This window comes from Pongo pygmaeus, chromosome 6, assembly GCF_028885625.2.
Source record: "Pongo pygmaeus isolate AG05252 chromosome 6, NHGRI_mPonPyg2-v2.0_pri, whole genome shotgun sequence".
NCBI lineage: Eukaryota > Metazoa > Chordata > Mammalia > Primates > Hominidae > Pongo > Pongo pygmaeus.
Genome location: NC_072379.2, coordinates 69,248,873 through 69,274,967, shown reverse-complemented (window position 1 = coordinate 69,274,967; position 26,095 = coordinate 69,248,873). Strand labels below are relative to the sequence as shown.

The 26,095-nt window shown below is 37.2% G+C and overlaps 1 long non-coding RNA gene across 1 annotated transcript in view; it reads left to right on the top strand.

The window, feature by feature from the left end:
- The window catches only part of LOC129041345 (uncharacterized), a 92,238-nt gene extending 88,400 nt beyond the window's left edge, over positions 1-3,838 (top strand). The window contains exon 5 of the long non-coding RNA XR_008503839.2: positions 2,735-3,838. This is a non-coding gene — a long non-coding RNA (uncharacterized LOC129041345). The remainder of the gene's footprint in view (positions 1-2,734) is intronic.
- The last annotated feature ends 22,257 nt before the right edge of the window (positions 3,839-26,095 follow it).

Genomic DNA, 26,095 nt, shown 5'->3' with positions numbered 1-26,095 from the left:
AAGAACGAAATAATTGACATGAAGGACTCACCTGGACAATTACACCAAAAGAGCATCTTCTACTTTCTCTAATCTAGACAAAGCCCGTCCACAATAGGCCAATTCTATCAGAGACAAGGCTGATGGGAAGGTTCAGAAATAATTGCAACTTTTCCTCCTCACATTTCTATGGAATCTTTCGGAGAATAGAAAAATAAATTCTTTATTACAAGGCAGGGGTTCTCAAGCCCTAGTCCAGTACCTGTCCATGGCCTGTTAAGAACAGGGTCACATAGCAGAAGGTGAGTGGCAGGCAAGCCAGCATTACTGCCCAAGCTCCGCCTATTGTCAGATCAGCGGCAGCATTAGATTCTCATAAGAGCATGAACCCTATCGTGAACTCTGCATTCAAGTTATCTAGGTTGCGCACTCCTTATGAGAATCTAATGCCATCCCCCACCTACCCTGGTCCTTGGAAAAATTATCTGCCATGAAAGCGGTCCCTGGTGCCAAAAAGGTTGCGAACCAGTGTTATAAGGTTTCAGTAGGTAACTTGCATTCAATAGCTTGTGGTTATAGCTTCCTGTTTGGCAGAGGAAAAGGATATCTCTGTATATAGATATATATATCACAGATCTTAGAACTTTAAATATCAACTGTATAGAACTTGACTACTGAGCTTGAGCTTGCCACCATTCTTAAAATCATCAGCTCTATTTCCATGCTGTTTTTTACATTTATATATTATAACTTCATCTTTAATAAAATATATATATTAGCTACTTTTCAATGTGGATTTTATGTGGTAAATATTCAGATCTAAGAATGTTATCTGTTTCCCAAGTAGCTTGTTTTTCCTGAGTGAAAATTTATGAATCCTACTTATGTTAATTAAAATTATATTTTAACCTTACTAGATCTGTGCTATGACTAGAAAATAGTTAACATAAAATTTCTCCCAAAGTAAATGGATAGTTTAAAAAAAAACGGTAAAGTACTAAGTCATGAAAACTATATTTTCTTGACGCTTTTTTCTAAGATACATAACATGCTTTAATCTTTTATAAAATATAAACTTTCTTTCATAATACATGGAAGAATTAAAACAGTGCATTTTATACACTTGAAACCAAAAGTTTCCAACCTTCCTGCTCTTTAAAGAATGGAAATTAGACTGCTATGTTTTTCTTACTTTTTTAGCAACATAACTAAATATGATTTGGATATTAAGTCTCATTTTGGATAATCAAAATACGTAAGTGTGTGTGTGTATGTGTATATATATATACATGAAATAAAACTTACAAAATATGTATGTGTGTGCGTATATATTAAGCTTGTGAAGTCCTAAAAGCCTGGCAGAGTGGGAGAGACATGTAGCTCCAGTCCCAGTAAAACAAACCACATGGCTAATTAAATATGTGTTCTACTGATCTCTCCACTAACTGCTGAAAAATATATACACATTTTCAGTTAATCAGCTAATAGTCTGGCATTCTGCATGCTACATCTTTCTCACCTATTGTTGTGATTAACTGTATGATTTTAAGCTTTTATTTGTGGATTTGCACTTTACAGACTTCTAAGTCCTTGAAGCAAGCAAAAAAATGTAGCTCAATGAGAACACTGCAAGTTACAAAAGTGGTCCAAGGAGTTTCACTATTTTGTCCTTGCAATGTCAGAACAGGATGAAAAGCAAATTTGAGGCTATGTTTCTTTCCCTGGAAGAACTATATATATAGTTGCCAGGGACCCCCTCTCTTTTCACCCTTGCTGACTTACCACACTGTCCAGCCAAGACTTGCTCTCCTTCCCAATCACTTCTTCATGAACTTCTCCCCGAAAAAGTAGAGGTGAAATGTAGATATTCAAATTTTCCCACCATTTCAGAAATCACAACTCTTCCTAAGAGAAGGAAGGAAACATGAAAAATGGATAAAAGGCTGATCTAGATGTGCTTAATTTAGCAGTCATAGAATGGGAACTCCATATTTGTATATTTGTATAGTTATGAATATTATGTAGTATAGGATGAAAATTCAATAAATAAATATATTAGCCAGTTCACTTATTATCAACTAAATATTGAATCTGAACCATGGTGAATTGATTTAGGACAAATACAGAAATAAAATAAGGATATTTAAGCCAAACTTCATTCAACTCTGTTGTTTAGTACAGAAATATTATGATTTGATGAAACAAGTTGTTTTCAAATATAGTTTTACATGATGTGAAAGGTATATCAAAATATAAACCCTGGGTTTATTATTTTTGACTTATGAATGCTAAATAATAATTTTATCTTTTTAAGTAATAATAATTTTATTAAAAGGCCTGGTTTGGCTGTAGGCAAAGAATTGATTACTTGGAGCAAAAAAAAAAAGTGATGTGTTGGCTCTCATCACTTTCCTATAACTCATGAATATTAACATTTTCCAGAAGATTACTGCCCTTGGTGATTTGGGCTCTTCCTTTTCAAATCTATTGTTACATGTATTATTTTTCTTTTAATTAAAAGAAGGCAGTCAAGACTGTTTAACTCAGTTTAAGGAAGAAAAAAAAAAAAAAAAACAAAACTCTTGCCGAGTTTCTTGAACCCCATTGTATACATGCAAGCTTAAGTTAGAACAAAGACATGACATTATTATATGATGACATTATTATATGGAGTCTAGTAAGTGCTTCTATTGTATCTTCAATTCTTTTCCTAAATGACATTCTCATTTACTTATATTTGTCTCTATCTTCACAGGTTGCTCACACTGAAAATCAGTTTCTTTTCCCCTGGTGCAAAGAACAGTAGTTTCTCCAAAACTGAAGCTGGAAATTATCTGAAATATCAGGTCCTCCAGAAAAGGGACGCGAAGCCCCCTTTGTAATTTCTGCATTAGCGTGCTCTCCTGGCAAGCAGGAAACTTCATCAGAGAAGTCAGCCAAGGAACGTCTTTAAATGGAAATTGTGCAAACGAGGAGCAAATGCATTAAAAAGTTGCTGACGGGCATGAAATGCTTTGATGTGAAGACGGAAAACTCCAAGCAGGAAGGATTTTAACATTTTGAATCTGATTGACTCTGTGGTTTCTCAGCACAGTTATTCCACGGGCTAAAACAAATGCAGAAATGGTATTTTCAGACCACAGCTGCAGAGAGGATCGTGGTGAATTTCAATGAAAATCCATTTGAATCTTGAGGTTCAGATCTTAAAAAAGCAAAGGACATGAGAGAAGTAATATTGTTGCTTGAAATTTCATTGCTTACATCTAAAAGAAACTCCTATTTTTAGGAGAAATGTTGAATCTTTGCAACGTGGTAGATGCTCCCACAAAACTTTCTCCCAAAATAGGAGATAAATGTTGGAAAGAGGCAATTTATTGAGTATGCTGATAGAGGTGGAGTTCAGAGACAGGCAAGCATATACAAGAGTCATGATGTTTTACATTTTATCTTCACAAATGAGTTTCTTACAGTGGTCAATGACAAACCAATTTCATTCAAAGCTTGCTTCAATAGGCAACGATTTGATGCCAATATGTTAGCTATTTACTTTGACCACCGTATGCATTAAAAAGAATAAAAATTAAGAATACTCAAGCTGAACCTCCAACTTAGATAGCATTTTCCACAAAAAGTGATGGAGGGATAGACTGAAGTTAAATGGGATCAGGTATGTGATGAGATCTCAGAAGTGTTTGCACAATAATGCAGATACTCATTTTAAACAGGGTCATAAGGATTGGAACTAATAAAAATAATAGAATAAAATACCGATCAAGAATGTGTCCTCCTGAGTATCTGGGTTTTGAATTCTGGCGCCACAGAACTTGTCAGATATATGACATTAAACAAGATACTTCAACATTCTGTGCCTCCATTTTCTCAGCTGTAAATGGAGATTTTACTACAACTCTACAAGATTATCATGAGAATTATATTAATATATGTAAAGCTTTAGACATAGCATATGGCACCTAGTAAGCTCTCAGTTAAATGTTAGTTACCATTAGTAGCAGTGTACAATTAAAAAACAAAAACTGCAAACTGTAAGTTAGGCATCTGGCTCTGCAAACTAGTTAAATGCCCCAGACCTTATTCTGGCCATCTGTAAAATGAAAGGGTTGGGCTAGATCATCTCTAAATTTCCTTCCAACTTAAGAAACGTTGTTCAAAAACACGTTTTAGGAGTACGCAAAGTGTTTCAGCAGAAGGCGATGTTTTAGCAGAATATTTTTTAAAGGCACTTAATCACTTTCACAAAAATGTGTTTCATGGCTTGTACTTCCCCCTCAATCAACTCCTGTTGGGACTTCACTTGCTGCTATTCCACCGAAGTGGCTCCTGTCAGGGTCACAGGATTTCTATGTTATCAAGTCCAATGGTCACTTCTTTAAACTCTTAGTACACCCAGTAGCACTTGACACATCTGAATCTGATTTTTTCCTTCTTTCTCCAGTCACCAGCCTTTTTTTTTTTTTTTTTTTTTTTTTTTTTGAGTCTTTGTCTTCTAGGCTGGAGTGCAGTGGTGCAATGTCTGCTTACTGCACCCTCCACCTCCCAGATTTAAGGGCTTCTTGTGCCTCAGCTGGGCGCCACCATACCAGGCTAATTTTTGTATTTTTACTTGAGATGGGGTTTCTCCATGTTGGCCAGTTTGGTCTTGAACTCCTGATCTCAGGTAATCCACCTGCCTCAGCCTCCCAAAGTGCTGGGATTACAGGCTTGAGCCACCCCACATGGCCGAGATTGTCTTTTTAATAAACATTTTATTTTACTCCTCTACTTAAAAATCCTGAAATGGCTTTCCATGACATATGTGATCTAGACCCTTTTGATCTTATTTTCTACCATCCCTTCTTGTTCTTTGCAGTCCCTTCAGCCACATTGGCAAACACCCCAAGCTTATTCCTTGGATTGGTTGGTACCTTTGCTTAGAATTTTCACCTTAAATCATGGCTGGCTCCTTCTTGGCATTGTTTCAGTATATATGTCTCCTCCCCAGAGAGGCCTCCCTGATTAAATAGTACCCACTTCACTTAGTCTACCTTGCCCTGTTTCGTATTCATAATGAAACGGTCTTATTTTTACCATGTCTATCTCCCTCAAAGAAAGTAAGCCCCATGAGAACAGGGATATTATCTGGCTCAACGCCAAGGACAGGTCCTCAATAAAGTTATGAATGAAATGATAAAGAAGCCAGTTCCCCTTGCATCATGTTCAAAGTGTTCTCTGCCTTCCCTAAATTTTAATCACCCTTATTGTCAGTTCCACTTATTTGATATCACACATCATCCTGTATTATTATGAATTTTTTCCTACATATATGTCTTTTTTCTCCAATCATATGATACTTGTGGGATGAGACTATGAGACATTTCAGGTGTCTCACAAGTGATGCGCCCTTGTTCACAATTATTCACTAAATGTATGTTAAAATATTTAAAGGGAGACAAATTGACTAGTAATTTACAAAAACCTAAATTACTTATGACTGGTCAAAAGGAAGAAAACAAAAAAGTGCTTAAATGTTTCAATAAAAACATGTCCATCCAATGGTTTACATTTTCCTAGGCAGTGGGAAAAGAATGAGAGTTGGACTTCAGTTTTTAAGTGGGCAACCCAAATTGTTTTGGTTCTTTAAAAAATGGATTTGTTACTTAGGAACAATCTCTCTCTAGTCTAAATAGAGATCTAAGAAAATGCAATCTAAAGAAAATCTAGTCTTGGTTGAATATATTTTACTTTACATTTTACATACCTTATTACAGCGAGTACTCACAGGCAAAAGTTCCATTGTATACACTGAAGTCAACAATCATTTGTCTCTTCTGGACTTGACACTCTGCCATGACTCCCCACCATTGTACTTACTGGTTCAAACTCCTTAGGTCCTACCAGACTGTCCAGGATTAAGTCTTTATTTACACCTTAGTCTTACCTCTTATTCTCTCTCCCCTCAAGATCCTCTTTTGTCCAGTCCCCAACAGACACACATTTAGCTCTAGACACAATAAAAAATGCAGGACCCCTAATGAACTCTACCACTATCCCCTCTACACTGTTTTCTCTTACTGACACATCCTGATCTCTTACCCACCCACCTAGTTAGCCTGGTTAACTCTCCTCTATTAGGTTTTTGCCAAACCGCAATTACTTTTGCACCAACCTAATAGATCATCTTCTCTAGCAGGCCTTCCCTACCCCTGCCTACCTTCTTGCCCAGATTAAATCAGGCCCCATCTATGGATTCTCATAGTACCTGTGCTTACCCACCATAGAGCACATATCACATGACTGAAATTTCCTCACCCAACATCAAATAAACGAATAGCCCAATTCATTTTTTAATACTATGCTATAATATGAAGGTTTATGCTCCCCCCTCAAATTCATATCCTGACATTCTGACGCCCAAGATGATACTATTAGGAGACAAGAACTTCCAGTGCTCTGTTGTTCCTGATCTTAGAAGGAAAGCATTAGCTTTTTACCATTAAGTATAATATTAAGTATAGATTTTTAGTACATGCTCTTTATCAATTTTAGAAAGTTCCTTTCCATTCCTATTTTTCTTAAAGTTTTAATCATGAATGGGTATAAAATTTTGTCAAATTCTTTTTCTGCATTGATTAGTATAGTTACATGACTTTTCTCTTTTAGCCTATTAATATGGCCAGCTATCTTAGCTGATTTTCAAATATTGAACCAGCCTTGTGTTCCTGGAGGAAGCCCATGGTTCTGTCCTCAGTAATAAAATCAGTGCCCTTAGAAAAACAGCCGATAGAGCATGTTTGCCCTTTTCACCATGTGAGTACACAGTTAGATGGCCCCATCCATGAGGAGTGGGCCCTCAAGCAGACACCACTAGCACCTTATCTTGGTCTTTCTAGCCTCCAGAACAGTGAGAAATAAGTTTCTGTTGTTTCTAAGTTACCCCGTCAAAGATATTTTGTTTCAGCAGCCAGAACATACAAAGACACCCGATAATACCAAAAACAGGCAAAAATGTACAAAAAATGAAAGCTTTAGGCCAATGTCCTTCATGAATATGCATACAGAAATTATTAGCAAAATATTAGCATATGGAATTTACAATATATAAAGAAAATTATACTCCATGACTCTGTGACCAAGTGAAGCTTATTCTAGGGATGCAAGGCTGGTTCAATATTTGAAAATCAATGAATGTAATCAATCATATTAACAGGCTAAAGAAAATAAATCATATGATCAATCAATGCAGAGAAAGTAGTCAACAAAAATTTTATACCCCTTCATAATAAAAACTCTTAAAAAAACAGGAACAGAAGAGAACTTCCCAAAATTGATAAAGCACATTTACTAAAAACCTACAGCTAACATTATGCTTAATAGTAGAAAGCTGAATGCTTTCCTCCAAAGATCAGGAACAGTACAAGGAGGTGACTCTTGCCACTCTTATTCAAAATGGGGCTAGAAGTGCTAGTCTGTACAGTAAGTCAAGAAAAAGAAAAGGCAGGCAGATTGAAAATATCCTAAATTTAAAACATAAAACTATGAAACTTGCAGGGAAAAAGCACAGAAAATCTTTGCATCTAGGGCTAGAAAATTTTTAGATTTGATACCAAAATCATGGTCCAAATCAGGAAAATTGATAAATTGTACTTCATCAAAATTAAAACTCTTTTGCTCTGTAAGAGATCCTGTTTCTCTGTTAGGACAATGAAAAGATAAGCTATAGCCTGAGATAAAATATTTTCAAATTACATATCTGATAAATGAGTGCATAAAGAAGTCTTAAAAACTCAATAGTCAAAAAATTAAAAATCCAATTAGAAAATAGACAAAAATCATGAAAAATAATTTTGCTGCAGATGGTGTACAGATGAAAAATAAGCATCTGGAAAGATGTTCAACATCATTAACCATTAGGAAAATCCAAATTAATACCACAGTATAATTACAAAGCTCTCAGAATGGCTAAAATAAAAAATAGTTGACTACACCAAATGCTGGTGAGAATGTGGAAAAAATGGATCACTCATATGTTTCTGGTGGCAAGATAAAATAGCCCGGACACTGTGGAAAACTGTTTTGCAGTTTCTTGAAAAGCTAAGCATGCAAACACCATACAACTGCACTCCTGGGCATTTATCCCAGAAAAATTAAAATATTCACAAAGAAATATGTACATGAATGTTTATAGCAGTTTCATTCATAATAGTCACAAACAGAAAAAAACCTATGTGTTTCTTAATGGGTGAATAAACTATGGTACATCTATACCTTGGAGTACTACTTGTCAATAAAAAACAAACAATTGCTAAACAAAACCTGAGAAAATCTCCAGAGAAATATACTGAGTGAAGGAAGAAAAATCCCCAAAGATTACACACTGTATGTCATTTATGTAACATTCTTGAAATGACACAATCACAGAAATGGAGAATACTGGTCACTAGGCATTAAGGAAGGTGTGGAAGGATGTGGTGATGGGAGGAAATGTGTATGGCTGTAACAGGGCAACAGAGGCATCATTGTGATGATGGAAATATTCTGTATCTTGTGTTTTTGAATGTCAATATCCTGGTTGTGATATTGTACTCAGTAGTTTTGCAAGATATTACCACTGAAGAAAACTAGTTAAAGGGTACACAGGATTTTTCTGTATAATTTCTTACAAGTGCATGGGAATCTACATTTACCTCAACATAAGTTTCATTTTAAGAATTATATATTTTCTGAATTTTTAATAATGTGTCAACTAGAATTTAACTGGGTATATTTTTATGATAGAAATCTACCTTACCATGCCCTTTGTCACTTGAGTAATCATATATTACATGACTCAAAGGCACAGAAATCCAGTAAGTAAAGAAAAAAGGTGTCTGTCTATTTATCTGGAGACAGGGTCTCACTCTGTTGCCCTGGCTGGAGTGCAGTGGTGCTATCATAACTCACTATAGCCTCAGTCACCTGGGCTCGATCCCCTCCTGCCTCAGCCTCTCCAGTAGCTGGGACTACAGGCGCCACCACATCCAGCTAATTTTTTATTTTTAGTAGAAATTAGTTCTCACTATGTTGCTCAGGCAGGTCTCAAACTCCTGAGCTCAAGCAATCCTCCTGCTTCAGCCTCTGAAGTGCTGGGATTACAAGTGTGAACCACTGTGCCCAGCCATGGTTTTTTTTGTCGTCGTTGGGTTTTTTTGGTTGTTGTTTTGTTTTTGTTTTTGAGACTTGCACTGTCACCCAGGCTGGAGTATAGTTGTGTGATCCTGAGACACTGCAACCTTTGCCTCCCAGGTTCAAGTGATTCTTGTGCCTCACCACCTGAGTAGCTGGGACTATAGGTGTGTGCCACCACGCCAGGCTAATTTTTGTACTTTTAGTAGAGATGGGGTTTTACCATGCTGGCTAGGCTGGTCTTGAACTCCTGCAAGCCTCATTTTAAAACAAATTTTCTAACCAAAAATATACTCACAGGTTGAATTCAATGGCCCAGAAAAAAAGTGAAAGTATAATTGCCTTTATAATACAGTGCAATAGACCATAGAATATTTAAATCTTTAAATGGTTTGGCATTTCCATTAAATTGTTTATATTCTATGCAGACTTGTATTAGTGTTAATCCATTAGCAAACACTAAAATTATGTAAGTGCTATTAATTTTATTAGGAAAGAAAGAAGTGTACTTCTGTCTTCTGATATGAATCATGGTAGAGCTTGGATGAACATTAGAGCCTATCCAGCACAATTTTTTCACCTTAAGAGGAAATGGAAGTAGTTGAAAGTTAAATGTTGCATCAAAGATGATACAGCTAATACCCAGTGCACAAAGCCTCCTGCATTGATTCTTAGATATACTTAGAAAGTCACAAATGCAATAGCCTTTTACTAGTGTTACAAAACATAGCAAGGAGTCATTTATATTCTGTGTTGTGTAAAGTCATCCTAGAGTTGGGGATCCAGCCTGGAATTGCTGGTCATCAGGGACAGTGAAGTTGTGCAAACCTGTACATTGTCTAACACATGCTTGAAGTTATATTTATCTTCAGGACATCTGATTTGACTCCCGTTCATTGGGCCTATATTTTTATCGGTTTTAATTAACTATGTCCTTTAGAAATCCTTACCTCTATCTTTCCCTTTTGCATGTGTCAGGCTAATCTCAAGTATAAGTCACCCGGAGAGGAAGAAAATATTTTCTGTTTGTTCTTATGTTTCTGGCTACTAATAGCAGCATTAAAAATTAAAGTACAACAAAATATATAAGATTACAGAATCCTAGGAAAATAAAATAGGAATGTGCAAACAGGTCTAATGAGGTATTATACCTCTAACAGAGCCCCCAATCTCTTACCATGTTTCTTTAAGTCATTAGAATTGTCCCACAGGCTAAAAAGAGCTTCGTTCTGATGATGGCCCCAAATGCTTTTTTCTCCCAATGATGTCAACTTGCAAAGTTTGGCAAATTCTCTTACAACATTCTAATGTCTGTTAATGAACTCTTATTGCTAATTGGTACACATTATACCATCTGTAAATTTTAACACATCCATGTTATTTTCAACAATACTTGTATCTTCATCCTGTTCTGGTATCAGATAAAGCCAACCAGGCAAAGGAAGCCTTCTTAAAGCAACACTGGTGTGATTTTGCTCAGTCTGAGCAAGAGATTCTTTGCTGAAAAAAACTATACCTAGATGGGTTGTTTAATTCAACTTTGTGAAGACACTAAAGGATTGATAATGGCAAAGCAGGTTATGAAGTGCAGGATACACAAAGTTTACTGCATATTTGATTTAAACAATTATTTAGGTGTAGATAACAAAATACAACTTACAATGGCTTTGTGGGATATAGTTTAGAATTTGCTCTAAAGAATCTGGGATGACTATAACCAGGGCCTTGGTTCCAGTCTAGCCTGGAGTCCCTTCCTTGTGTCATCCAAGTTCACAATTTGTCTTTGTGTGTTTGGTGCAGCTTCAGTCACAGTTGGGGATAAATTGAGATTCAACGTTCACATTCTGAATATGGGTCCTTGTTATATACAAAAATTTTTCTAAATCTGTTATTGGTTACATAGCAAATGAATTGGATTAGGAGGTCATTATTAACAGGTCTGACATCTGTGGGCCTGTCTAGCAGACAGGAGGCAAACAGACAACAGAGAGCCTCAAGGAAACAACAAACAAAAATCAAAATGAAACAAAAATATCTGGCCATAAAGATGGAGAAGATGAAGACTTTCGGAGTAGACTTGTAAATTGGAGCGAGCAGTGGGTCCAGGCACAATGGGAGCCCCACTCACACCCCATAACAGTCCTTCTAACCTTCCCCATCCAACATTCTTGCCTACCCTGACAGGGAAAGGACTGCAGTTAAGGGCCCAGTCCTACTATGGGATTTCTCCTGGGAGCGCGCTGGTCATGAGAAGTGAATGGAGTTTCTTTTCATTCTTCACGAAGAGAGAAGAGCCCCAGGGGTCAGTGAATCTGAAGGATCAGCTGCAGCAGTCCGGGGAGAAGGTAGAGAAGGGCGAGGCTGACCTACACCTAGACAGAGGTGCCCAGCTCTTATGCAAGCAGCAACAGGGACCTAGAGCCAGCCTGACGCTCACCCCAATGCACACACACTAATCACCTGCGGAGGCTTTCTCCTGGACTTCCTCCTAATCCAAGGTGCAAGGCTCCAATGTTAAAATATTAGGTATTGCTCCAAAGTTGTCTCACTACTTAGAAATGCCTGAGACATCCTGCAGGGGGCCGACCTCCTCTCTCATGGGTGCTTTCAGCCCCTCTGCTCTCTCCTTCCGGTTGGTGCTCTTTGAGCAGCTAACTCCACTTTCTGATTATCCTGAAGTGAATTCCTAGTTGGAATCCAGGTGGAAAAAGAATCTAACAGCCAAAACTTGGACTCCTTAAGGTTTTGTGCATACAAGTGATGTGAGGATGAATAAAAAGAAAAACATTTATCTGGTAACTAATGTTTTTATTTGTTTTTTGAGATGGAGTCTCACTCTGTCGCCCAGGCTGGAGTGCAGTGGTGCGATCTAGGCTCACTGCAACCTCCGCCTTCCCGGGTTGAAGCAATTCTTCTGCCTCAGCCTCCCGAGTAGCCGGGATTACAGGCACGTGCCACCACGCCCAGCTAATTTTTGTATTTTTAGTAGAGATGGGGTTTCCCCATATTGGCCAGGCTGGTCTCAAACTCCTGACCTCGTGATCTGCCCACCTTGGCCTCCCAAAGTGCTGGGATTACAGGCGTGAGCCACCGTGCCCAGCCACTAATGGTTGTTTTTATGAGAGATAAATAGCAATGACTATTTTTTGTGAGAAGCTGTACTTGATGAATTCTTACTAAATTTAAATATAGAAAGTATTAGCTCATCCAATAAAGTAAATCTCATGTGGACAATAAGTAGTTCAGAAACAGATTAATCACATCGAAATAACTATTAACCTAATTCTTTTAAAATTATTAATAACCATTAATATTCTCTTTTAAAAATTCATGGTCAGGCGCGGTAGCTCACGCCTGTAATCCCAGTACTTTGGGAGGCCAAGGTGGGTGGATCACTTGAGGTCAGGAGTTTGAGACCAGCCTGGCCAACATGGTGAAACCCCATCTCCACTAAAAATACAAAAATTAGCCAGGCGTGGTGGCATGCGCCTGTAATCCCAGCTACTCGGGAGGCTGGGGCATGAGAATTGCTTGAACCCAGGAAGTGGAGGTTGCAGTGGGCAGAGATCATGCCTCTGCACTCCAGCCTGGGCAACAGAGCAAGATCCTGTCTCAAAACAAAACAAAACAAAAATGCACTAAACTCTTTCATAACCATTCTATACTTAATTCTGATAGCAATACCACTAGGCAAATATTTCTATTCTTACTGATACTTTCTACCTCAGGAAATTGTGTGTTCTGTGAAAGTAAAGATCTTGGAAAACTTTTTGTAAGTCTAGACTGGGTGCCTAGGCTTAGTAGAGCATTCAGCAGGTAGTTGGTAGAACCAGTAGCTGAACCAAGGACTTGAAAGTTTATTATTCAGTTTGAAGATTAGAAAATGTATTAGCTACAAATACTGTGAAGACTAATTAGTAATAAGCTTGACATTTTAATAAATGCCATAACTCTTTGTATTTCAACTTCCACTTTTATTCTTATCAGCTGAATAAAAAATTTTCGATTCCTTAAAGAGAAAACTAATGAATATTTCTATATTAACCATAAAAATATTAACATTCTGCAAAGTAATGTTTAGAATGGCATTTCATCAGAAATTAAATTGAGCCAATTAATGTGAGAAGACTTTTATTTATTCTTTATGTATTTTTTTTAATGTAGGAAAGAATTCAGTTAGCTTAAACTCTTATTCGGAAAAGTAGAAGAACATTGCCTGGTAGATCCAGACCAGAGTTTATTTCTTAGGGAAATATGTAGGTCTAAGGGTTGGGATATCCGATTAACAATTCATAAACCTTTTGCAGAAATCCCTATCACTTAAACATAGGAATACATTGGTCATTCCTTAGGACTTAATATTTACATTAAATGAAATACATTTGTCTGTTTTTCCTTGTTTTTTATTATTATTAATCTCTTGGTTCTAGAGAGACAATATGGCACAAATATTTCACATTGACCTAGGATGGCTGTGCCTTTGGACTTCATACCAGGCTGTCCTATGATTGATTAAGCATTCTCAGCCATTCTCAGGAGAGGATTTTCTGCTTCTCCATAACCAAGCATTCAGAAGATGCTGACATGCCACGGTCCTCACACTTAGATTCCATATCTATATCACTGATGTGGTCCCAGAAACTTACTAATAACCAAAATTTATGGATGTAAATATTTGTTACCTTTGGCCACAATGCTGCTGTCTACCCAGATCTGTCACTGTCAGGACCTGAGAGTTTATTCAAATAATAGTTGAACAGCTAGAAAGGTGGTACCACTTGTTAGATTGCTTTATAGCCTCCAAGACTATGGATGAATAGTTTTGAAGGAGTGAACCATGAGTCTCCTCCTGGCAAATCTTAAACTCTTATATAGTTGAATGGTATTTTTATATTGGCCATAAAAGTGTCATCTAAGTAGTTTTTAAAAACTTTATTGGAGGAAGTCGTATTTTAGGAAGTATTTGAATAATAGAGAGTGTTTTCAAACTGGAAGACCAAAGAAGGACATAAAGAAAAAAATGGTTCTAAGCACAGATGTAACTTGAAAAAAGCATCTGAAACTGGAGTCGAATTATCAGGCAAGGACTGTAAATATATTTATCTAAGACAAGTGGTCTTTGATGAAAATGAGGAATTTATAAATTAATAGAGATAAAAATATTAGTTAAAACACCCTAAACTGTTAGTACTCTGAATAAGCTATATCCATTCCTTTTAGTTTTGTTATGCATAGCATTGAAAAGAATGGAATGAAAGAAGACATTTGAATGTATTTAAGTATCATGAAATGATACTTGTAGTGCTTCTAAAATAGATAATTGTTTTATAGTATAAGTGACAGAAAACAAATTCCACAAATAGAAGCATGAAATCCATTTGAAATAGCTAAATCAGCCAAAATTTGTGTTACTAACTTGAAATACATTCAATCATTTTGTCAAGCACATATTCTCTTTATTTTCTTGACTTGGATATTTGAAGGAAGATGTAATCCATATGGTTTTTATTCTTTTACACTTGAGGTATTAAAATGGGGCTCAAACTAAGTATTCACATATCAAGAGCCAGTTATTTCTCTTAAAACATCTCTTTTCTTGGTTAAAAAATAATTCACACTATATTATAGCCCAAAGTTGTTAATTCATACGTCAACTCCTAGTCCAGAATACACATATTCTCTTAACATATCAGAAGATGTTTCAAGTTTTACAAACAGCCATCCAGCACAATTAAAGATAAGTTCTTGCCTTGCCTGTCACTATTAATGACCACTACAAGCCATGACAAAAATCATAAACAATAATTCCTATTTAGCTCTGAATTTCAAGGCTCAGTACATTTTATTATATATATCCTAGGAGACTTCAGATTTAGAAGTTCCTTTATGCCTCTTATTCAGTTTTTATAATTTTATTTTTATCAAATATAGAGGATGCTACCATATGCTCTAAAAGACAAACAAAATAAAAAACAACACAAAACCAAAACATATAACTATTTATGAGTATAAATCCTCATCGAACACTATAGTATCCCTTGGTTTCCAGATCAGCTTGTCTTGTTCATTAAATTTATTTTATTTTCAATGGTTTATTTCACTTCCCTCCTCAATAGATGTCTTCATTGCCACTTTTTGTAGAAAAAAAAAAAAACAAACAGAGAAAAGAAGAAAGATCACGTTGCAGCACTGGGAGCAGATATCACAGGCTTCCTTGCCAACAGACTTCCCGAAGGCACAGTTGGCACATTGTCTGAGTTGACAGACAAGATGCAAGGGACTCCTGTGACCCTTACAGGGGAAGCTTCTGCTGTGGCTGGTAGGGTGGTAGCTTTAACTCATCCTCCATAATACCAAATGTCACTTTGTGGGGGTAGCCTTCTGGCATTGACACTTGTTTTTGTATGCCATAGTTCAAAGTACCACACTACGAAATAGCTCCAGAATGTGCCTTGTAACATTTAGTCACAATAAGGGCATTTACATTCTTCCCAAATATCCTTTCAAAAAAAAAAAAATCAGTAGATTCACACTCTTGAGTGAGATGCAAAATTGCAAAGGGTTCAAGATATGTTCTTGGTCCTTAGAACAGAAAACATATTCTTCTTGTACTCTGTTTAGTGAGTTCAGTTAAGGCTATTACTTTCTGAGCTGTTTTATAAGCCAGGAGTCAGCCCACTGCTGTCTCCCTTGACTATACATTCAATAAACAGAATGTGATTATATAAAACTAAATTTTCCAGAACCATTATTGAAAGTGCCATAGGAACATCTAATTAATAAGAATGCTATAGATGAATAATCAGGATATTATAAATTAAATCCTGTCCCTCCAAAAGATACATTCAAGTACTAAGTCCTGGTACCTGTGAATGTAACCTAATTTGGAAATACAGCCTTTGCAAAGGTATTTAATTTAAGGCTGTACTAAATTAGGGGAAGATGCTAATCCAGTATGACTAGTGTCTTTATAAAAGGAAAAAATTTGTACATAGACATGGAAACAGAGACACAGAAGAAAGAACATTATGTGAAGACAGAAGTGGAGATTGGGGTTGATGCTGCCGCAAGTGAAGGAACACCTGGGCTACGAGACGCTGGAAAAGGCAGGGAAGGATTCTCATCTAAAAGTCTTTGAGGCAGCATGGCCCTCCCAACAACTTGATTTTGGACTTCTACCCTCCAGAACTCAGAGAGAACAAATCTCTCTTGTTTTAAGCTACACAGTTTGTGGTATTTTGTGGCACTCCAGGCAGCTAGAGGAATAAGTCTTTGAAGCTTGCAAAGGGGTTCTGGCGTTGTATCACAGTGTCCACCTTAATTGATTAATTTGTAGTCATAAACATAAATCAATCTGGATTTTTAAAAGAGATTAAGCATGTTTTCTGATAAACTAAAATCTCAGTATGTTATACAGAAGATGCACAATCACTAATGAAGATACACTTACACAACCTAAGTGCCACAAAGAATCCTCTTCCAGAAATATCCTTCCAGGAGAGGCCATCTCTCAAGCCTACTATTTGTTACACTCTTCACTGTAAGGATTGCATAACCTATAGCCCACTGAATGTGAAGATCATGTGCAAAATCCTGGTATTTCAATTGTTAGTGCTTTTCAGGTATGGCTTTATAAGATAAGCACTGATGACAACCACTCATATTCAATACAAAGAGTTTTGTGTTTAGCCACTTGAGAACAGGGATTATTTTAGATAGATCTTAGTATTCCAATAAACTGGCACAGTATCTGCCACATAGTGAGTGCCAAAAATGGTTGAGGAAGTTATAGACATTAAATATGTGTAAGTAGTTGGTTAAACATGAGGGAGATAACCTGTAACTGAAAACTGAGTAAAAGTATTTAATATCAGGTTGGTGAAAAAGTAATTGTGGTTTTTACAATTACTTTTAATTTACATTGTATGTATGCAAACAACATAGTTTGCAAGGATATTCACATACATTATTTAATTTTCAAAACAACAGTGTCAAATACATATTATTGTGTTTTATGGACAGGAAATTGAGGCTCAGGTAATTTCAAGTGAAATCCCCAAGATCATATAATTAATAAATACTGTAAAAACGGTAGAAGTGACTCACATTTCAAATCTCCATGCTAACTCATATACTCTGATTGCCTCTTGGGGAAACATAGGCTGGGAGAAGACCAGGCCTCATTGTAAACTGTCGAGTGCCTAGAAATTATTTACTTCAACTGTTTCTATCACAGTTTGTCCACTTTAAATGGGGTAGAGATTTTCTGAAACCTCCTTTCTCATTTGAACAATCTGAGAATACATGTGTTTATGCTTAAATCATACCAGAAACTGTCAGGCAGAACAGTTCCTTTGTAGTCCAAGGATTATACAACTTTAGTTGTATAATTTAGTTGTATGATTATACAACTAAAATTTTAACCATATACAGTCCCAAATGAATTATGTTAATTCACTCTATTATTTCTCTTTTTAAGATTACAGAAGTTTTATGCCAATTTTATCTACATTATGCTGTAATATTCTAAATATCCCTAATTAAATACCAACTATTTTGATGAAATCTTTTCTTTAAAGTCATCATTTATTATCATCTGATATGAAACCATTCCTACTAGACACTGGATGCTTTAACTGCCCAGCATCTCTCTAATATGAAGCAACAGGTCCTGAACTCTGCCCCTACCAGCATGTCCTTCAAAACCATCACTATGGGAGGAAGCATAAGAACAATGCAGCTGTGTCTTCTGGGCCCAAGCTTGGTGAATCCCAATACTTTCCTAGGAATCTGGAATTTGGACCTGAGAATCAGAGAGATGTCAGGGGTCATTCAAGCTGCATCACATAACTGCAGTGTTCTAGGAAGGAGGGCCAGGATGCCTGGCTACCAACTTCCCTAAAGCTGGTCGTCTTAATATAAAGTTGGTTGTAAGATATTCTGAAAGACTAGCCAGAAATAAATCAGCCAAAAACTAATTCTGAGAGCATGAGCCTGACCAGAATAAAATTTAACTACCTCATTATGAACGAAATTTCAAAACTCATTTGGACATTTCATAATGAAACCCATCATCTATAGTATACGCCATACTATGGATGACAAAAAAATTAATAAGTCACACTTAACACTATTGAACTGTATACTTAAAAATTGGTTAAGACAGTAAATTTCATGTTATGTGTTATCACAATAAAAATTTCTTTAAAACCATCCCCCAAAAAGTAATACAGAATTAACGTACTAGTTATGAATATTATATTTATCCAGTTGAAGTTTCCTCTTTCCAGTTGATGAGGATTTAAATTTGTTGGTCATGACAAAGAGATGAGGCTCCGAATGTGGCCCTGAATAATAATAAATTGTACTTTTGAAGAAATTGATATACACTAGCAGTGATGTGCTGGCCAAAGCTTAACAATCAGCTCTCAAACAATAAAAAAGCTCTGATTTTGTAGCATTGGTCAGTTTCCATGATATAAATATTCCCATCATGGCCTATTTCAAGCTACTTATGTGGCATCAGTCAACACAGAGTTGTGAAGAGATGCAGACAACTGGCTCTCTTGAGAGGGCTTCAGCATACCATGGGGGTCATGGCCAAACAAAACCACCCCAGATATCTCCTGTGTCATTTCATTTATTTCAGGCTCAAAATGTATTGATGTAATGAAAAGAGCCTAATAAGTATGATGTGGCTACTGTGTGCCAGACCCATTTAAAATGATCTAATTTTATAATGTTATGTATACCACTGAATTGTACATTTAAAGGGTGAATTTTATGGTATGTGAATTATATCTCAATTTAAAAAAATGTTCTGTATAATTCCTCATCATAGAATTGACTACATTTCAGGAAATATTTTTTTCCTTATTAAAAAAAATCCTTTTAAGTTCGCCCAAATGAAAGATTGCAGACAATGAAAAGTCATCATCTTTTTCATCATGGGCACTGTTGTTACCTGAATGCTTACCTAAATTGCATGCTGTAGCAGTTTATAGTGTTCACCTCTGGGGCACAAGTAACAAGAGGGTAACTTGGAAGTTTCTCCTGGTAGCTTAATGTTGGGGTGCAGTCTGTATACCTGTCAGCTCTTTGCCTTTCATGGAAACTGATGTTGCTATTTGTAGAAGGTTATTGGTCCCAGCAAGAATCACAGTTGATAACTGTTCCAGTTATGCTTCAAAAGTACCAATGATGTTATAGAAGATGAGAGCTTCAATTTTTATCTGTATGACAATTTAAATATATTTAACAATTCTTTTAGAAAATTATATTCTCATTATTAAAACAATGATGCAAGTTACAATACTAAAATCATAAAATTCTGGACTGGAGAATGCCTACAAATTTCTTCTGACATATTTCTTTTATAGATGAAAAGAGACACCAGGCGCGGTGGCTCACGCCTGTAATCCCAGCACTTTGGGAGGCCGAGGCGGGTGGATCATGAGGTCAGGAGATCAAGACCATCCTGGCTAACATGGTGAAACCTCGTCTCTACTAAAAATACAAAAAATTAGCCAGGCATGGTGGTGGGCGCCTGTAGTCCCAGCTACTTGGGAGGCTGAGGCAGGAGAATGGTGTGAACCTGGGAGGTGGAGCTTGCAGTTAGCAGAGATCGCGCCACTGCACTCCAGCCTGGGCTACAGAGCAAGACTCTGTCTCAAAAAAATAAAAAATAAAAAATAAAAATAATAGATGACAAGAGAATTTATCTAATAATAACTCTTTTCAAAAGAGAACTAGAACTAGCAACTAGAGAACTCATTAGTTACTTGAACCCTGGCTCCATCTTCCTCCTCACCACCCTGCCATGTGGCATTGAAATTCAGAATGTTTATGTTTTTCTAAATTCCTACCTTAATTTCCCATTCCAGAAACAGCAGACTTCTTCAATGAAATCTTCTCTATTTTGTACATTTTCAGTATAGTAGCTCCCCCTTATCCACGGTTTTGCTTTCCAGTTTCAGCTACCCAGGACACCATCTGAAAATAGGTGAGTAGAATATATTAAGATTTTTTTTGAGAGAGGTCATAGTCACATAACTTTTATTACAACATATTGTTATAATTGCTCTATTATTGTTGTTAATCTCTTACTGTGCCTAATTTATAAATTAAACTTTATCATAGGTATGTATTTATAGGTGAAAACATAGTATATATAGTGTTTGGTACTATTCAAAGTTTCTGGCATCTACTGGGAGTCTGGGAACGAATCCTCCTCTGTTATAGGGGGACTACTGTACATCTAGATATTTACATCATTAAGAAACAATGCTTGGAACATACTAGGTTATCAAGAGTTAATGCACATCTTTCAACTTAATATGGTTCAGCTCTGTGTCCCCAACCAAATCTCATCTAAACTTGTAATTCCTACATATCAGGGGAGGGACTAGATGAGAGATAACTGGATCATGGAGGCGGTTTCCCCCATGCTGTTCTCATGATAGTGAGTTCTCAGGAGAGCTGATGGTTATAAAGTGTGGCACTTCTTCTTGTCACACTTGTGAAAAAGGTACCTGCTTCCCCTATGCCTTCCGCCATGATTGTAAGTTTCCTGAAGCCTCCCAGCCATGCTTCCTGTTAAGCCTGCAGAACTGTGAGTCAATTAAACCTCTTTCCTTTATTATAACCCAGTCTCAGGTAGTAGTCTTTACAGCAGTGTGGGAACAGACTAATACACAACTCTCAATTTCTCACTTCTAATAATGAAACTTACAACTTATGTTGAATCTAGTGTCCACAGTTTTAACTATAAGTTTGATTTCATACTATTCAATATATATGAATACACACACATTAACATATATATATCTACATACTACCTCAAACAGTTGTTTTTGCACTGGTTCTGCCTTTAAAAGTAATTGGTGTCTGGGTGCAGTGGCTCACACCTGTAATCCCAGCACTTTGGGAGGCCGAGGCAGGTGGATCACCTGAGGTCAGGAGTTCGACACCAGCCTGGACAACATAGTGAAACCCCATCTTCACTAAAAATACAAAAATTAGCTGGGCATGGTGGCATGCACCTGTAATCCCAGCTACTGGGAAGGCTGAGGCAGGGGAATTGCTTGAACCTGAGAGGCGGAGGTTGTGGTGAGCCGAGATCGTGCCACTGCACTCCAGCCTGGGCGACAGAGCAAGACTCTGCCTCAAAAAAAAAAAAAAAAACAACAAACAAACAAGTAATTGACAATAAGGTGTAAAAGTTGACAGTGTTACATGCTAGTCAGCAAAAGGAAAATTTTAGATTCCAACCATATCATCACCAATATAGCTAGTAATAGTGGCTAAACTTTATGGAGCACTACATTTCATACCTTAAATGACTGTCATAATTTTAAAAGTAGGAGCTCTTATTAATCCCATTTTTTACTCAAGGAAATTGGGAAAAAGAAAAGGTAGCTTGCCTACTACTACGTGTTGCAGCCCAACCTTGAACCCAGGTAGTCATCTCTACAGCCTTGGGCACTTAATATGAGGTCTACACAGCCCTCATCAATGAGGTCTAATGAGCCCGTCCATAACTTTTTACAGTTGCAAGAAATGCTTTCTGAAAAGCAGATGAAGTACTGGGGGCTAAGGAGGAGTGACGGAGATGCCAGAGAACAGAGGCTCCTACATTCCTTCCTTCTCTCCCTCATTCCCTCTCTTCTAGGGATGGAATTAATGTCCATCTGCCCCTACAGTCCACAAACTCCTTAGGAGCATAACTATAGGACTTTACAGTATTCAGCATTGTATCTCCAGCATCTAGTATAATACCAAGCACATAATAGGCATTTGATATTTATAGAATGAATGAATCCTTTCAGGTTTTGAGCGTTAAATGAAAATGCACAGGACATGAAGAATTTACCACAATATCTGACATGTACTAGGTGCTTAATAAATATTAGTTACTGTTATTCTACTGTTCCTATCTACTGTTACTATTATTTGTCTATAGAATAACATTAAGCAGATCTTTAAATGGCTCCCATTTTATTCACAGAACAGAGTCAACGTGAGTGTGAGGATGGTCATTATTATTCTCAACACACATGCAACAATTACTTTTCAATGAATTTTTAGAAGTGAAATTGCTGGGTCAAAGTGTATACAAAATTCTAAGGCTTTTGATTTTTATAAAGAGAACCACATTTTAAAAATCTCTGATTAAAGTTGATGAATCATGACTCAAAATAGATTTGCCAATCTATTACCCTGGAATAAAATGATCCAATAGAAGAGAAAAGCTATTTGCACAAGGAGATTTCTTTCAACTCATTTCAATTGTCAACAAATACAAAATTACTGAAATATCCGGCAATAAGGTAGTGTTTAAGTTACTATACATCAGCATAATGGAATATTATACAGCCATTAAAATAAGTCTAATGACTATATAGCAACGTGGAAAAGACAGAAACATGGGGAAATGTTTGACAGTAATATTAAGTGAATAAGGAGAACAAATAAACACTGAAAGAAAATTTTTGAAACTAAAAACAGTAATGATGAGTCATCTTTTTCTTTTCCAAAAGCAATTGAGAGAAGTGACCACATTCTAATAAGCCTTTTGTTTATGTCAGAGAGGAGTGGGCAACATAAATTGGATCATTCTGTGAAATCAAGACTAAGGTTCACTATTTTTAAACCTGCCATTAACGTGTACTACATGGTTAGTTGGCAATAAGTGTTGTAAAGTAATTAATTTAAAATGTTAAAAATTGAGTTTCCAACAAATTAGTGAAACTGAATTATAAATTCATTCTTCTCACATCTATTGCCATCAGCCTTTTGTGCTGGTACAGCACTTTGTGTTAACATAGCAGTCAGAAGGCATGGATGGTATTTATAGTGTAGGCTATTAAAATATTGTAGTAATGCAAAGAAGAATATCCTTGTTCTAATCATCTTTCTTTCTAGGAAGCTGGTTACAGCCCACTTGAGTTCTCTTTACCATCTCTGGTGGGGAGAGCATGGGGATATAAGGCCTTTCTATTTCAGCCTAATTATCAATGGCTCAATCTTAAGTCCAGGCAAGAGGCTTTTGAGCAAGTATCAAAAAGAGGTACTTAAATTCTGAGCATGGAGACATTTTGAAAGTTGGATATCCTTGTCAATTACCTAATGTCTTCAAGGCTTCATGTCCTCAGCTACCTATGAAAATAACACCACCTCATGTTATATAGAGGCTGTGTGGATTAAATGAGGGAATAGGGCAATGAGCCTGCCAAAGAGAAGGCACTGCCATACTCATGCCCTCCCCTTTCTATGCTGAAGGTCCATAGCAAATGCTCCTCAGTGGCTCTTACCACTTTCAGGTCAAGGACTCTGGGAATTTTAGGGGATCTAAGGACCCACTGTATAGAAAAAAAGCAGACCCATTCACACAAAATGCAGCACATGATTTCAAGGGTTACACAAACCTCAGGGAGGATCTTCCATGGACTGCCTAGGCTTCCACAGATCAATGGTTAGGAAATCCTAGGTCAGTACAAAGTCCCCAGTGAGGAACAGTGAAAGCAAGTGTGGAAAATCACAAGAACAAAGAGAGTGGGAGGTGAAGGATTGAAGGAAAAAAAAATAAGTAAAAGAAGATAAATGAAAAATGGAAAAAAGGAAAGATGTGGAAACTTGGTTTGGGAAGAGAGAATATGTAAGAAATATGGACCCATTTGCAAGCCATTGTCCCTATTGTGGCCTTAGAAACATTTGACAACAAAATGTACCCTAATCCTAAATATAATCAAATTCTAAAAGCCAAATTGACCTTCCAGATGTTGAGGATGAATAATTAAAGTCAGTCCTTTCCCAGCCCCACATTCAGTGCATTATACTGATGAAGGTTTGCTTTTGTGCTTGGCTTCACTGCTTTAGAATTACAGAACCACCATTTCTGGAGGCTTCTTTGAACCACATTCACAAACAGATTAGCTTAATTATTTACTGCTTTCCTAACTCAGATGAAATGGTTCTGTTAAGGGAAAAAAGTTACTCCCAGAAAAGACAAGACAATATCCAAGCCAAGTGAGAGCTCTCTGCTCGGTCTTTTCTGCCCTCTTTGTTGCCGTTTCAGCCCAGATTCAAAGGCAGATTTCTGGAGTATCTACTGTTTTCCTGCTCTTCTCCCTTCCCTATTGTTAGCCTTCCCAAATAAAGGAAGAGGGCCTACTTCACCATGCACCCTCAGGGCTGGAGTCAGCAGACCCCAATATACTGGCAGGTCTCCCCTCGCTCTCACATGGCCTTTTTCCTGCCTCTCGACATAAGTAGAATTTTCTATCAGTGAAACCACCAGAAGGCCAGAAGGGGATTTTACCAGGGTTTATAATTCAACCCAGTGGTTCCCCACCAGAGACCATTTTGCCCCCAGAAGTCATTTGCAATGATTGGAAACATTTTTGGTTGTCATAACCAGTGAAGAAAGGGAAGATGGCTACTGGAATCTGGTAAGGAGGGGCCAGAGATGCTGTTAAACAATGCACAAGACAGCCCCCTAGCCCCCCACCACAATAATAAATTAGCCCCAAATCTCAATAATGCCAAAGCTGAGAAACCTAACTCCAAAGTTAGAATATGGACATTTGAGAGAGGTGTTTCCATCCGTAATTCTCTTGCCTCAACTCACACCACAACAGTATGTGTCTAATGTGTCTTTCTCCTTAGCTACACACTCAACTCTCTTATGGATCTAGAAACTTCGTTTAAATGGGTTCTCTAAAGAAAACAATATAGAATGCTCCCCTATTCTCATGAGTCTGGTGCCTGGGAAGAAAGATGACTGAAATAAACTCCAGGAAGGAATCCCCAGTGCCATTTAAGAACCAACTGAGTTTGAAAAGATACTTAATCTCTTTGAGCCTGAACATAAGACAGTGGATCTTGCAAGGGTGTTGGGATTAAACAATATCTATCTGTGTCTGATCCAGTGCTTGTTGAAATAGGTGCTCAATAAATGCTATTAATACTTAATATCAATGGACTCCAAAGTGTATTGTACATCATAATTAACCTGAGGATATTGTTAGAATTCACATGCTCAGGCCCCATCCCCAGAGATTCTGATTTTCTATGCCAGGAACGTTTGTCTAGCATCTGCATTTTGTAGAAGACATCAGGTGGTTCTGATCTACCTAATCCATGGATCACATAGGAGAAACGCTGTTGCCCAGGGGTTGGCACTGAACTTCCCCAAATATTCTGAAGCAGACACACTGGTTCCTTCACCTCCAGAAAGGTGACAACACTGGGATATTCTTTCTTGCCTCCCTTTTCTCTAGAATCTAAGTTTCAGGATAATTAATCTGATGAGTCATTTTTCCCAACATGATGCCCTCCTCTCTCTCTGTTAGCTACAGACTCATGGGTGTTTTTAGCTCTTATTCTGAAAAGAAGATTTGGCCAAATGAGCCAGCAGATAACAACTTGGGAGAGAGGAACTGATACATGCTAACTTACCCTTGGAGAATATCATAGTGTCAAAAAAAAAAAAAATCTGGCTTTAGTGTCAAACAGACTGGAGTTTCTATCTGAGCACTGCCCTTTGCTTACCCTCTGAGCCTCAGCATTCTTAGGTGTAAAATGGGAATGCAAACACCTATTTTCTCCACTAGCAGATGTTCTCAATTAACTGCTCTGCATGGGTTGGTCATTCTGGGATTAGTTCCTCTTGTGCATGGCCAGCAATACAAGTTACATATCCATTCTTCCTTTTTTGCTACCAGAATTCCAGCATTTAGTGAGGGGAGGGAGACAGCAATGTACCCAGTTTAAAAAACAACATCCTTCATCCTTATTTGCAGCTAGGAATGGCCATATGACATAATTCTGACCAAGAAGACCCAAGATGAATTCAGCTGAAGGTTTCTAGGAAAGTATTCTTCTCTGTCCCCTTCTTGTTGCTTTCTCCTTTTCTTCCTCCTCCTATTATTATTCCTCTTTCCACTATTGGAATGTG